This window comes from Eublepharis macularius, chromosome 7, assembly GCF_028583425.1.
Source record: "Eublepharis macularius isolate TG4126 chromosome 7, MPM_Emac_v1.0, whole genome shotgun sequence".
Lineage (NCBI taxonomy): Eukaryota > Metazoa > Chordata > Lepidosauria > Squamata > Eublepharidae > Eublepharis > Eublepharis macularius.
The window spans coordinates 52,366,628-52,379,138 of NC_072796.1; positions in this window are offsets into that span (position 1 = coordinate 52,366,628).

The following is a 12,511-nucleotide window of genomic DNA, read 5'->3' on the forward strand; positions in this document are numbered from 1 at the left end:
CCCACTTCACCAAATTCATGAAGTGTTTTTATCATCAGTGGATCTATAGATAGATAAGCACACTTATTTCCTATTGTATTATTGAAAGATTTGTTTACTTCATTTCTGAGAACATACAATATTAGGAATATTCTCCTGTTACTTGAACAAGGCAGGTGCCAGCACAAAAACTGGCATCCCATCCTAGTCAGGAAATGTCTTCTTCCATGGGATAACAGTATTTTATTATTGTTGTTGTTATTAACAACAACAACAACAACAGCATTCTATTTATATACCAACCTTCAGGATGACTTAACACCCACTCAGAGTGGTTGACAAAGTATATCATTATTATCCTCACAACAACAAACACCCTGCTGAGAGAGCTCCTAGAAGCTGTGACTTACCCAGGGTCACCCAGCTGGCTTCAAGTGGAGGAGGGGGGAATCAAACCCCGTTCTCCAGATTAGAGTCTTCCACTCTTAAACAATATACCAAACTGGCTCTCGTTTTGTAATACAATTGTAATACTAATACTAGTTTTGTAATACAATTGTAATGAATGATACAACAATACCACTTCATGAAATTTCGTACCTATATTCAAACAATATTGGGGTTCTCAGAGGTTAACTGAATGAACTGAGCATGGAAGCACTCAAATAGCAATTTAGAAACAAAAAGTTAAATCACCAAGAGTACCCCCTATCTCTGAATCAAAGGCCCAGCTATGATCCTTTTTAAAAGTTATCTAGTTATTTTAGTTCATTATAAACTATGTAGTGTTCTGTCAAGTCTGAAGAGTGTAACTTCCCTTGTCTTTTCTCTAAAAATGGGATTCAGACAAGAGGCACTTTCACACATGATGCGTAAAGTAGCACTTCAACTGATTTGTAAAGTAAATGTGCCTTAAAGACCAACTAGATTTCCAAGGTTTAATTTAAAACTGCTGTAAAGCTTTAGGTAGTAAGCCTTTGAGAGTCAAAGCTCCCTTCATCGGTGAAGAGAGCTTTTATTCTTGAAAGCTTATACCTTGGAAATCTAGTTGGTCTTTAAGATGCTGCTGGAGCTGGATCTTGCTCTTCGGCTGCAGACCACCATGGCTACCCACTTGAAACCATTTTCATAGAAAGTAAATGTAAAACCTAGTGTACCCAGAGTGCTCATTTGCATTACAAAGGCCCCAGTTTCACTTTCTCCTCTCTTTTCCTATTTAAGATCAGATATTCTCACAAATATCAAGAGAGTTGGTGACACCACACATGAAAATGCTTTAATAGCATCCCCTGCTGGCTGCCTCGTCCAGACTTAGTTTTCAGTTCTTATCATGGATTGTTCCACCTCTTCAAATTGTTGCGCTATTGTTCTTTGAGAAGTCTGCAGCAAATGATACAGCACCTGACCAGTTATATTTTTGAAAATCTAAAGGCGCTTGTGTAACTGAGACTTCCCTGTATCTTTAGTCTCTGCTCTGACGCAAGTGCATTGTTGTTTTTAAGCAGAGAAAAATCACTTTGTTTAGTGCTTTATATGTCACATAACTTTAAGTATTAAAGCTGCCTTTACAACACATTTCACAAGAAAATGAGTCTCATGTTGAAGATGACACACAACAAGAATTTAAAACTGCTGTAAGGCTTTAGGTAGTAAGATGCACAGACTCAGATAAGAACACCGTCTTTCAAACTGAAAAGGTAGAACACTATTAAAATGTTTTATGGTGAGAGTTCTCATCTTGAATAACAGATTCTGAAATGCTTTGCCAGATTCAGCACTGAGAAGCCATAGCTGAGCCTAGTCATCCAGCAGGGGAAGGTCCTACTTGAACCTATCAATATGATCAATAAATGCATACCTCAGCAAAGTTTTAGCCTTTCCCTGATCGCTTCACACGCAAAAATAAATAGTGCAATATCTTGCAGGCTCATAGTGGATAGGCAATGTAGAGAGGATCATCAAATGGCTACTGGAACTCTTCTAAAAACAAAGTCAAGGTAGTCACACAATTTCCAAATGAGAAGAAATAATAGTTCCATTCTATTCTACCCTAGTTAGATTTCATCTGGAGTAATGTGTCCAGTTCTAGGTGTGACTCTTTAAGAAAAACATAGACAAATTTGAACAGGTTCAGATGAGGGCAGTGAAAATGATGAGGGCAGTGAAAAGACTGAAGGAACGAGGTACGTTGATAAATACAAAAAGACAGAGGGGAGAAGAGGGCAAAGACTTATTCTTTGCCATTCCAGAGGATGACTAGATCTAATGGATGGGTGATTTCAGATGGACATCGACTTATGAACAACTTGGCAATAGAACAAATTAGCTAAGGCGTGGAGGGATTGTCCCTCACTGGGGCGCTTCAAATGGATTGCCATTTGTCAAAAATGCTATAGCATTGGATTTACAGCACTGAAGCCAGGGAGTGTGCATAATTCAAATAAAATTAAGCAAAAGCTATATGTTCATAGAATAGATGGCAGTGCTAGCTGTCAAGAAACTGGCCTTTGATAGTCCATTTTTTGACTTTTTAAAACTTTTGTTCAGCCTTTTAGGCCTAGTCAGGCCACAGAAAAGAAAATTCTGGAAACTTACTGAAGTTAACAGTTCTCTGAGCAATAAGGAAATGGAAGTGAGGCGTGCAGGTGCAGATGAGATCATAAGGGCCAAACCACACAAGACAAAATACACTTGAATTACATTTAAATTATGCTCAAATACACTCAAATTACCCGTGTAATTTTGTCTCGTGAGACCCTAAGAGATTAGAGAGCTTTTCGGAGGCTCTCCACTGGCATTCCATCTTATTAATACAAGGAATCATGATAGGGGCAAGTTGTTCTGAATGTGAACATGTTTCAGCTGCAGAGAAACATGACCACCTATCTTGGTAACACCACTGATTGGTCAAGCAGGCTCAGCCCAAGCTGCAAGCAGCGTGGGATAAAGCAAGGATCTTCATTTTTTTCCTAGGTGTTTGTGGTTCACTTGTTGCTTACAAGTCACCTTGAGCCTTGGATCTGGCAACTAGTTTGGTGTCCGCTCTAAGTTCTTTTGTTTCTAGACTTTGGAGTTCTGTTGGACATTTGTGGCTTGACATGAGAAGGTAACATCCGAGTTAGACCAAAGCCTGTAAACGATTTCATAGTAGGTATTTAGCTTTATTATTTTCTTTCCTGCCTTGTACCATTTCTGTATTTGTAATCTTTTGCACAGTTCTTTAATTAGCTTTATTACTTCTACTTCTGTGGTGTTACTTGGATTTTAGGGCTTCAATCTAAATCTAGTACTTTGGCCTATTTGGCTTCTACTTGTGAACTCAGCCTGCAGGATCCTACCTTATAATCACAGAATCAAAGAGTTGGAAGGGGCCTTACAGACTTTCTAGTCCAACTCCCTGCCCAATGCAGAAACAGCTTAAACCATCCCCGACAAATATTCGTTCAGCCACTCCTTGAAGACTGCCAATAAGGGGGGACTCACCACAGTTGATTCCACTGCTGAATTACTCTTAATATGATGAAGTTTTTCATAATGTCCAGCCAGTACCTTCCCTACTGTAGTTCAAACCCATTGTTTCGAGTCCTGTCCTCTGTTGCCAATAGGAACAGTTCCTTTCCCTCCTCTAAGTGACAGTCTTTTAAATAGTTAAAGAGAGAAATCATGTCTCTGCTCAACCTCCTCTTCTCCAAACTGAATATTCCCAGGTTCCTCAGTCTTTCCTCTTAGCGCTTGGTCTCCAGGCCCCTGATCATCCTTATTGCTCTCCTCTCCACCCATTCCTATTTGTCCACATCCTTTTTTGAAATAAGGCCTCCAGAACTGCACACAATACTACATGTGCGGCCTGACCAAATCAGTATATAGTGGAACAATGATATCCTGTGAGTTGGATGTTATGCCTCTGTTGATACACCCCAAGATTCCCTTTTTTGCTGCTGCATCACACTGACTGCTGATGTTTAGCTTCCCATCCACATGTATCCCAAGATTTTGTTAATACACTCTGCTACTCAGAAGTGTATTCCTCATCCAATTTGCATGCTTTGCATTTTTGTTCCCCAGGTGAAGAACCTGGCACTTATCCAGGTTAAATCACATCTTATTCAATTCTGCCCACTTTCTCGGTGTGATCAGATCTCATTGAATTCTATCTCTGTTTTCAAGGATGTTTGCTACTCCTCATAGTTTGGTGTCATCTGCAAAATTAATGATGAATGCCTTCACACCCTAGTCCGGATCATTTATAAGAATATTGAAAAGCGTTGGGCCCAGGACCAAGCCCTGTGGCATTCCACTGGATGCCTCCCTCCAATCAGATGTGATGCCAACAACTCTTTGGGTGCAGTTATCCAGCTAGTTCCCTATCCATCTAACCATCCTAGAGTCCACTTCACAGTCCTCCAGTTTACCCATCAGAATAGCATGAGGAACCTTGTCAAAAACTTTACTGAAATCAAGATAGACTACACTGACAGCATTCCCACAATCCAGTAAGCCTGTCACTTGGTCATAGAAGGAGATGAAGTTGGTCTGGTAGGACCTGTTGGGGGCAAATCCATGCTGACTTCCCTGTATCACCATGTTTTCCATTAGATGCTTGCAGATTGATACCATTAATATTTGCTCTAATATCTTCCCTGAGACCGTGGTCAATCTGATTGGCCTGTAGTTCCAAGGATTATCCTTTTCCCTTTTTTGAAGATTAGGATGACATCTGCCCTCCTTCAGTCTTCCGATACATCACCTGTCCTCCAAGAGAGGCCTGGAAGATTATCAACAAACAGTCTACACGCTCTTTTGAAAGTTCTATAAAGACTGTTGGGTGCATTCCATCTGGCAGCACCCTTGTCATATAAACCAGCAGCCTCAAAGCCATGCTTTGCCTACTACCATCTCTAGGTCGGCCTGTTCTTTCCTTCAGGGAGAAAACTGAGGCAAAATAGGCAGTAAGCCTTTCTGCCTTTTGTAAGAATTTCTCCATTTTCACCCAGCAATGGGAGTGTTGCCCCCTTTACCTTCCATTTGCTCCTCGTGTAACTGAAGAATGTCTTTTTGTTGTGGTAAGTCCCTCTGGCCAGTCTCAGATCATTCTGAGCTTTGGCCTCTCTGACAGCTGCCCAACAATGCCTAGCTACCCCTAGATACCCATCTTTAGATGCATTTCCTTCTCTCCATTTCTTGAACATCTCCTTTTTCTTCCTTAGCTGATCACAGCGCTCTCTGTTTATCCATATTGGCTTTGTAGATCTTTCAACACATTTCTGTCCTACTGGAATGGTAATAGCATGAGCCTACAAGAGCTCTTCTTTTAGGATTGCCCACCCTTCACTCATTCCTTTCCCTTCCAGGATTCTTGTCCACGGAATAACTCATCATATTTCTAAGTTTATTGAAGTTTACTCTGCTAAAATCTAACGTGTATGTTTGGATATAAACTCCCTTGGTACCCTCAGCAAAAGCAATTCTAGGAGGAAGTGATTCCCACCACCTTTACCCCATCAACCAACTCTTTCTTCTTGATTAATATCAAGTCCAGTATGGTCAAGCCCCTTGTTGCTTGCTCCACCATTTCAGATATGAAGTTGTTCACCAGGAAGGTCAGGAAGTTGCATGACCCTGGTGTAAGTAGTCGGCCCCAGCCTCTGCCATGTTTAATATAAGACTGTGATATAAAAATCACAAGGCCCCTGGATTAATGCAGCCTGATCTGCAGCAGTGGAATTCCAGCCAGAGTTGCTGAGTCCTGCCTGGGAGATTAAGGCATGAAATGAATGTTCATGCAAAATGCAAAGGACTGAGGTGATTGATTTACAGCCCCATCAGCTGCGGGCGTGAGCCGTGATAAGAAAGGGTCTCATTGAGTCACCCCACTTAGCACATTCTGATACCCTCCTTCCATGATTGCATACCCACCCTAAGATTGAGGAGCAATCCATCAGCACTGATAAGTTTCTAATTTGTCCCTGGGAAAATGCTATCTCTATCTAAATTCATCAATTCAGCTCCAGGAAGATTAATTAGCAAACCACCTCTTTACAAACTGCCAGGAGAACACACTGCATTTCCTTTATCACACCCTGGCAGCACCAATCAAAGGTAATCAAACCTTTTTCATTCCAAGGAGCTGACCTTTAAGGTGTTTGTCCCAATGGCTGAGGCGGCTCCCTAGCCTCAGGACATGTTTTGTCCTATAAGAACTAGGGCTCTTGCCCCATTCAAACCATGCACGCCTTCCTGGATCCAAGAGCTGTACCCTTAGGGTCACTTCCTCTAAGATTCTCTCCTGGCTGAAAATGCGGGCTGAGAGCCAATTTGGTGTAGTGGTTTGGTGTAGTGGTTAAGAGCGCGGGACTCTAATCTGGAGAGCCAGGTTTGATTCTCCACTCCTCCACTTGAAGCCAGCTGGGTGACCTTGGACTAGTCACAGCTTTCTGGAGTTCTTTCAGCCCCACCGATCTGTGGGGATAATAATAACATACTTTGTAAACCACTCTCAGTGGGCATTAAGTTATCCTGAAGGGCGGTATATAAATCGAATGTTGTTGTTGTTGTTGAAGCCCTCTTCCTCCATGGACTACTCTACTCTCTGGATAAGTTATTATCGCTCTGATGGACTACTCTACTCTCTGGATAAGTTATTATCGCTCTGAAATCCCTCAAATCTATTCCACTTTCACCACTGCTTTTCCTAGGCATCTTGTGTGTTTGTGAACAATCTCTTGTGTGTGTGCATGAGTTTTCCACTTTAAATACAGATACTCTTTCATTCAAGACCGTAAGCCTCATTTGCTTCCTTGGAGAGGGGACCCCATAAATACTGGTGGAGTTATCCCGCAGTTACTCCTCTTGGCCTTCCTCCTTGCCTCTAATTCCCCCCACTTACTCACAAGGATCCCCATTTCCAGGAACACTGGACACATTGCAGAGTTGATCTCCCAGTGCACATCAGGGAAGTTAAAGTCTCCCATAACTACAAGATTGTCTTTCTCAGGTACCCTATTAAGCTGCTCACGGAGGGCAGAATCCACCTCATTTCCTTGTCAGGCAGCCAGTAGCAGACCCCAGCCACAATACTGCTTGTCCTTTCCTCCCTTATGTTCACCCAAAACACTCTTCACTGAGTTGTCACTCTCCTCCTCCAGTGTTTCCTAACAATCAAGCCCTTTCCTCATATACAGTGCCACTCCAACCCTACAGGCTTGACTTTTTGATTCAGCCCTGAAAGGGCTGGGGACTTCATTCCTCACTCTAAGATTAGGATTAATTCAGAGGGACTGGGGGAGTCTCTTTACCCTGGGAGGTGAGGCTCTTGCTCAGCAGTGTGTTTTGTTCTTGATCCCCACTCCCGGGCTCCAGAAGGACTTGAGGAGTCCATGACACTAGCATTTAATACTAAACTTCTAAAGCAACAGAAATAAATTTCATACATTTCAAATGTATTTATTTATTATTTCTACTCCACCCTTTCAACAGTTCAGGGCAGATTACAATAACAATCAAATCAAGTATGCAGCACAAACAACCCAATACACCCATTAATAGGGGGAAATGAAATAATCAGCTTTCCAATACGAACACTATCCAAACTTCAGCCAAGTGATGTCTCAAATAACACCGATTTGCAAGCTTTCCTAAAAGCTGGAAGGGATGAAGCCTTCCTCACTCTTTCTGGAAGTCCATTCAGTAAACAGGGAATGAAAATGGAGACAGCTCTTGATCAAGCAGTTGCCAAATGAGACAAATATAATCACCATAATTCAAAAATTCTGTCATTCATCACCATTCACAAGTAGGGTTGTCAGGCCAAGTCTGGCATCTGGTGGGAGGGTTGAGGATGAGCAAATGGAGGGAGGTGAGTGACATCAGCTATGGTAAAACCATAGAGCTTCTGCTGATTCTTAGAGCTACCTTATGCCACTTGCAGGTTTTACCTGAAAATGACATCATGATGTAGCCAATGTTGCTCTCTTTTTATATTTTTCTTGAACTAGCTGAGGGCAAATTAGACTGCTGGTGGAAGACTTCTTCCAAACATAATTTCAGTCCTGGAACGTATGACATAGTAAAGAGTGGAGGTCTGAGCATGTGCAGAGTACCTCTCCTTTAAGTCTAAGCAACCTAAACTATCCTACACATATCTTGCTTTAATGTTTGTGGTCTGACTTTCATGTATTGGAGACCTCTGGCAGCTCTCCATTTAGAAATTGAGCCTTGTAGTGGGTTTGATCCAAAATGAGGTCACTCTCAGGAGAGAAGCTTCTTGTAGTCTCATATGTTCAGCATTTCAATAAAAATGCAAACCAATTCTGCCCCAGAGGTTTTAATTTCACACGGGGCCAATATCAAATGAGCAATGGGTCCATTTGCTTTTCCACCTGATAATGATTGCTTCTCTATCCCCAATTCATCAGTTTATTAGAGGAGACAGAAAGAGGTGGATCTTGTGCTTTGCTACTATTTCTAATGCCTCTCCTGCTCTCCCTAACCAGAATCGATCCTAAAAGGCATTTCTCCCGGACCGTCCAAGAAAATGCCAGACCATCCAAGTGAAAACCGGACGCTAGCTGGCTCCATTCCTTCCCCTTTTCTCAACCCTCTCTCTCCTCCCCTCAGGAAAAAGGCAACTATTACTTAGGTCATAGTCAGTAGGGTTGTCAGGTTGCCTCCCAAAAGAAACCAGACCAGGGCCCTGGCACTCACCCCACTTTTCTTCCTCCTGAATATGCTGCACTTGTATGAGCTCCTGACTCCAGCATGATGGTGTCACTTCTGCAAGTGACGTCATTGCCAGTAACCAGGCATGCCAGCCTGCCACTTCTCCAGTGCATAGGCAGCTAGGAGACCAGGCTGATCAGATGCTTCCCTGGCACGCAAGCAGCTGAGAGAGTGGGCTGACTGGGTGCTTCCCTGGTGGCACACAAGTGGACAAGACAGCAGGATGAAAGCAGGGAGCAAAAGCAGGGGTGGCACAGGAGGTTAAGCAGGCCCACCAGCCACTCTCCCAGGATACTTCTAGCGGTGTGGGGGGGGGGGAGATAGAGGTGTCACAGGAAGGCCTGCTGGCATGACCACCAGCTCCTGCATGCAAGTGGCGAGCCCCATGCTAAAAAATACCAGACATTTATATGTCCGGTATTTTAACTGCATTTGTCTCGGACAGTCCAATTTAAAAAATGATTGTCTGGGGGTAAACTGGACACCTGGCAACTCTAGTAGTCAAGTCTTTGGGGGAATGTAGTCAGTAATTCAATTACAGTACATTTAATTGGTGCATACATTTTGATCAATTTAGAATTTTCAGCCTCCTAATTTATTAAGTACACCCCTTATTTGTGTGTGAGTTTGTGCATGCGTGCATGCACTGTAAAACAGACAAATACTATTACAGATGGTTTTTCCCAGTGTTGGTTTTCCTCTCTATTATCATGTCCTTTTTCATTAATCTTCATTAAAAAGCAAACAGCTCCGATCTCTACATTCTCTCTTAAGAGTTTGCAATTACGTTGCTCTTATCTGAACTGCCTTCCTATTTGACAGAGGAAGTTTCATTCTGAGATGAATGTAAATCCTGTTCCTGATATATGTTTTATGAACATCAGTTTACTTTCTTCACACTACTTGTGTGTGTGTGTGTTGTCGGGGTTACAGTGTAGGTATGTAGCCAAAGAGACTCCATATTAATTCTTTCAGTATTCTAAGTGCTTTGTTCACAGGTGCCAAGATGTTCCCAGCAGCTATCTTAAAGAAGAGGATTGTTTTGGCTATCGCTTTTCCAGCCTTGGGAAACTTTCGCTTTCTCAGTTTCAAAGGGATTGTTTTGAGAACTATGGGGGGAGGTTGGGTCTGCTAGGATCTGATACTTTGTACCTCATGCTTTGCCTGTCATTCGTAACAATACACATGTACCAGCCTGGATATTGTATCCAGGCCAGTGGACTATAATGAATACTTTCTTCAGTAAACTTTTTGAAAACAACGGACTCTTGTCTGATTGCAGAAGGTAGTCTGGAGTATAGACATTATCTAGCCACAGGTCTGACATTTTGTTATGAATCACATGTTTCCAATGCCTAAGCCGGAGCAGATGGATGCCAAAGCTGTTCCCGACAGGGACCCTATGTTTGATCCATATGCCTCCCCCAGCTCCCAAGGACTGGAACCTCAAGGACCCGTTCCAAGGGGGACAGGGTCCTCCATTACTACGATTTATACTCTCGCACCCAGTAGAACGGATACCCGGCCCATCGCCGCAGCAGATCCGTTGATATCCTTGCCGACTCCGACGCAGTGGGGTTCGAGGCCACAGAACGCAAGAGAAAGAAGGGCAAGTACAGTGTTCATGCAACCCCCGATGGACAGCTGACGGAGTTTAGAAGTAATTGCAGAACATACCAGTAGCCAACCATGGTATTACTGGAACAGAGAAGCCGACCAGTCGGAGTGGGAAGCGTCCTGCCGCGATGTCTTAAGTTGGGACTATGCAGAAGTTACCCCGTGGACGGGGCAACAAGACCTGAGTGAACACACATGGGTACAATTACAAAGCCGAACTGTAGCGATTGACGCTGGAATTTCAGCAGTTACGGGATTAGCGAAAGGGATCTTGGCAGGGAGATCCCAAGAAGAGCAAGGTGCAGGGGCCCAAGGCATGGGGGAAATAAGACCGTGGCCCGGGGCAGCCTGCGCAGAATCATATGCTGAATACGTGGAGACCTTGCAAGCCACCAAGGAACCACCTTATAAGTATGCCGACACCGAAGCCACCGAAAGGAATTCGGGTCGTGTACAAATCTTAGAGGAAAGGCTGACGAGCATGGAAGAGAGTCTGGCCCATGCAGTCCACCTTCTGTCTGTACTCGTGGTTGGGGGTTCGGAAGAAAACCGGGAATTGCCGGCAGGCCTGCACAACATCAGTCAGAGCCCGTCTAACTTACAAAAGTATGTCCCAAGGACTGAGGTTGGGGCACCAGTTCAACCGCTTCCAGTAGAGGATATACCGCAGCAACCCGATGAACCACTGGATCCCACTCCGGAGATAAGTGAGGATACCTGTTCTGACCCAGATGTAGAAGACGAAGTGGAAGAGGACGGAGACGATGGGAGAGTGCCTTTAGAGGAACCTCCGACAACCCCGAGGGGTACACTGGAACGTCCTCCAGGAGAAGCTCCCACCATCACACCGCCAATTATTCTGCCAACAACGTCCCGGGGGGGCAACCCTTTCTACCGAGACTAATGGTGCCGTTGCAAAGAGGCACCACTCTGCGTCTCACCCCGCTGCCGGGACCGATTGGAAGGGGAACCACTCCTCGGCCGCTACAAACACCTGGGCCAAGAGGAACCCCCATCCCAAGGCAACCGATCCCAAGAGGCCCTCCTCCCCCATTACAGCCCGTGCAGCTACAACCAGTACCACTATTGCCCGCACCACGAGGGATGCCCCCAGCACCGCTACAACCAGCGCCACTGCAACCCGCACCACGAGGGACACCCCCAGCACCGCTACAACCAGTGCCACTGTTGCCCGCACCACGAGGTACTCCCCCCGTCCAACCATTACCGATACAACCGGCACCATTACAACCAGCGCTGATGTTGCCTGCACCAAGAGGAACCCCCCCCCGCTACAACCAATCCCGGGGGGCCCTCCTCCGCGGCTTCCACAACCAAGGCCCCAACAACCTCCGTTTCAACCACCGCCGCAACCAGTACCACTCGATTACTATCCGCTACCAGCGCCAGTGGCCAGACCACAAGAATTACCGATGGGTTGGGTAAAGTTGGAAGCCACGTTTGATGGAGATCCTTCCAAGTTAGGATTTTTTCTTGTGCAAGCCTTACAATTCTTTAATCGGTGGGGACATTTATTTGGAGATGAAGCCAGCCAAATCAAACACTTGGGATCCCGGCTTCAAGGAAAAGCTGCAGATTGGTATGTAGCTCTTTATGATATAGGTGCCCCCGAGTTGAATACACTTCAAGGGATAGTGGATGCACTACGAGCCCAATATGAAGATCCTTTAGAGGAGACAAGAGCTAGGACGGAATCGCAGTCCATTAGGCAAGGCAACATGTCGGCTAGAGACTATGTTACAAAATTCCGACAGCTTGCCGCCAAATGCCCAAGGTGTGAGGAGTCCACCAAAATAATTCTGTTCAAACAAGGCATGAATCCCAAGTTGTTGGATAGAGCCCTTATGCAAGATAATCCCCCCCACCCTATTGGGGTGGATTCAGTTAACTTGTAAAGTAGAAAGCCGCATGCAAGGTGCACTTAGTTGACAAAGGCACTTAGCTGGACAAAGGCGCTCTTCCGTACTAGTGAGAGGAGGCAGAGGTGCTGGATATGCTACCAGAGGAGCGAGAGATGCTAGATGGCAACAAGGGTTGTGCCTGCAGTGTGGCCAAAGCGGTCCCTTTGCGGCGCAATGTCCGTACCGGCCTGTGCAAAGAACTCCGCTCCAACTAAGACGTCCAGCCCCCGCCGCTCTACCTGCGCCAACCCGCCCGACGCCAGCTCCTAGAACGA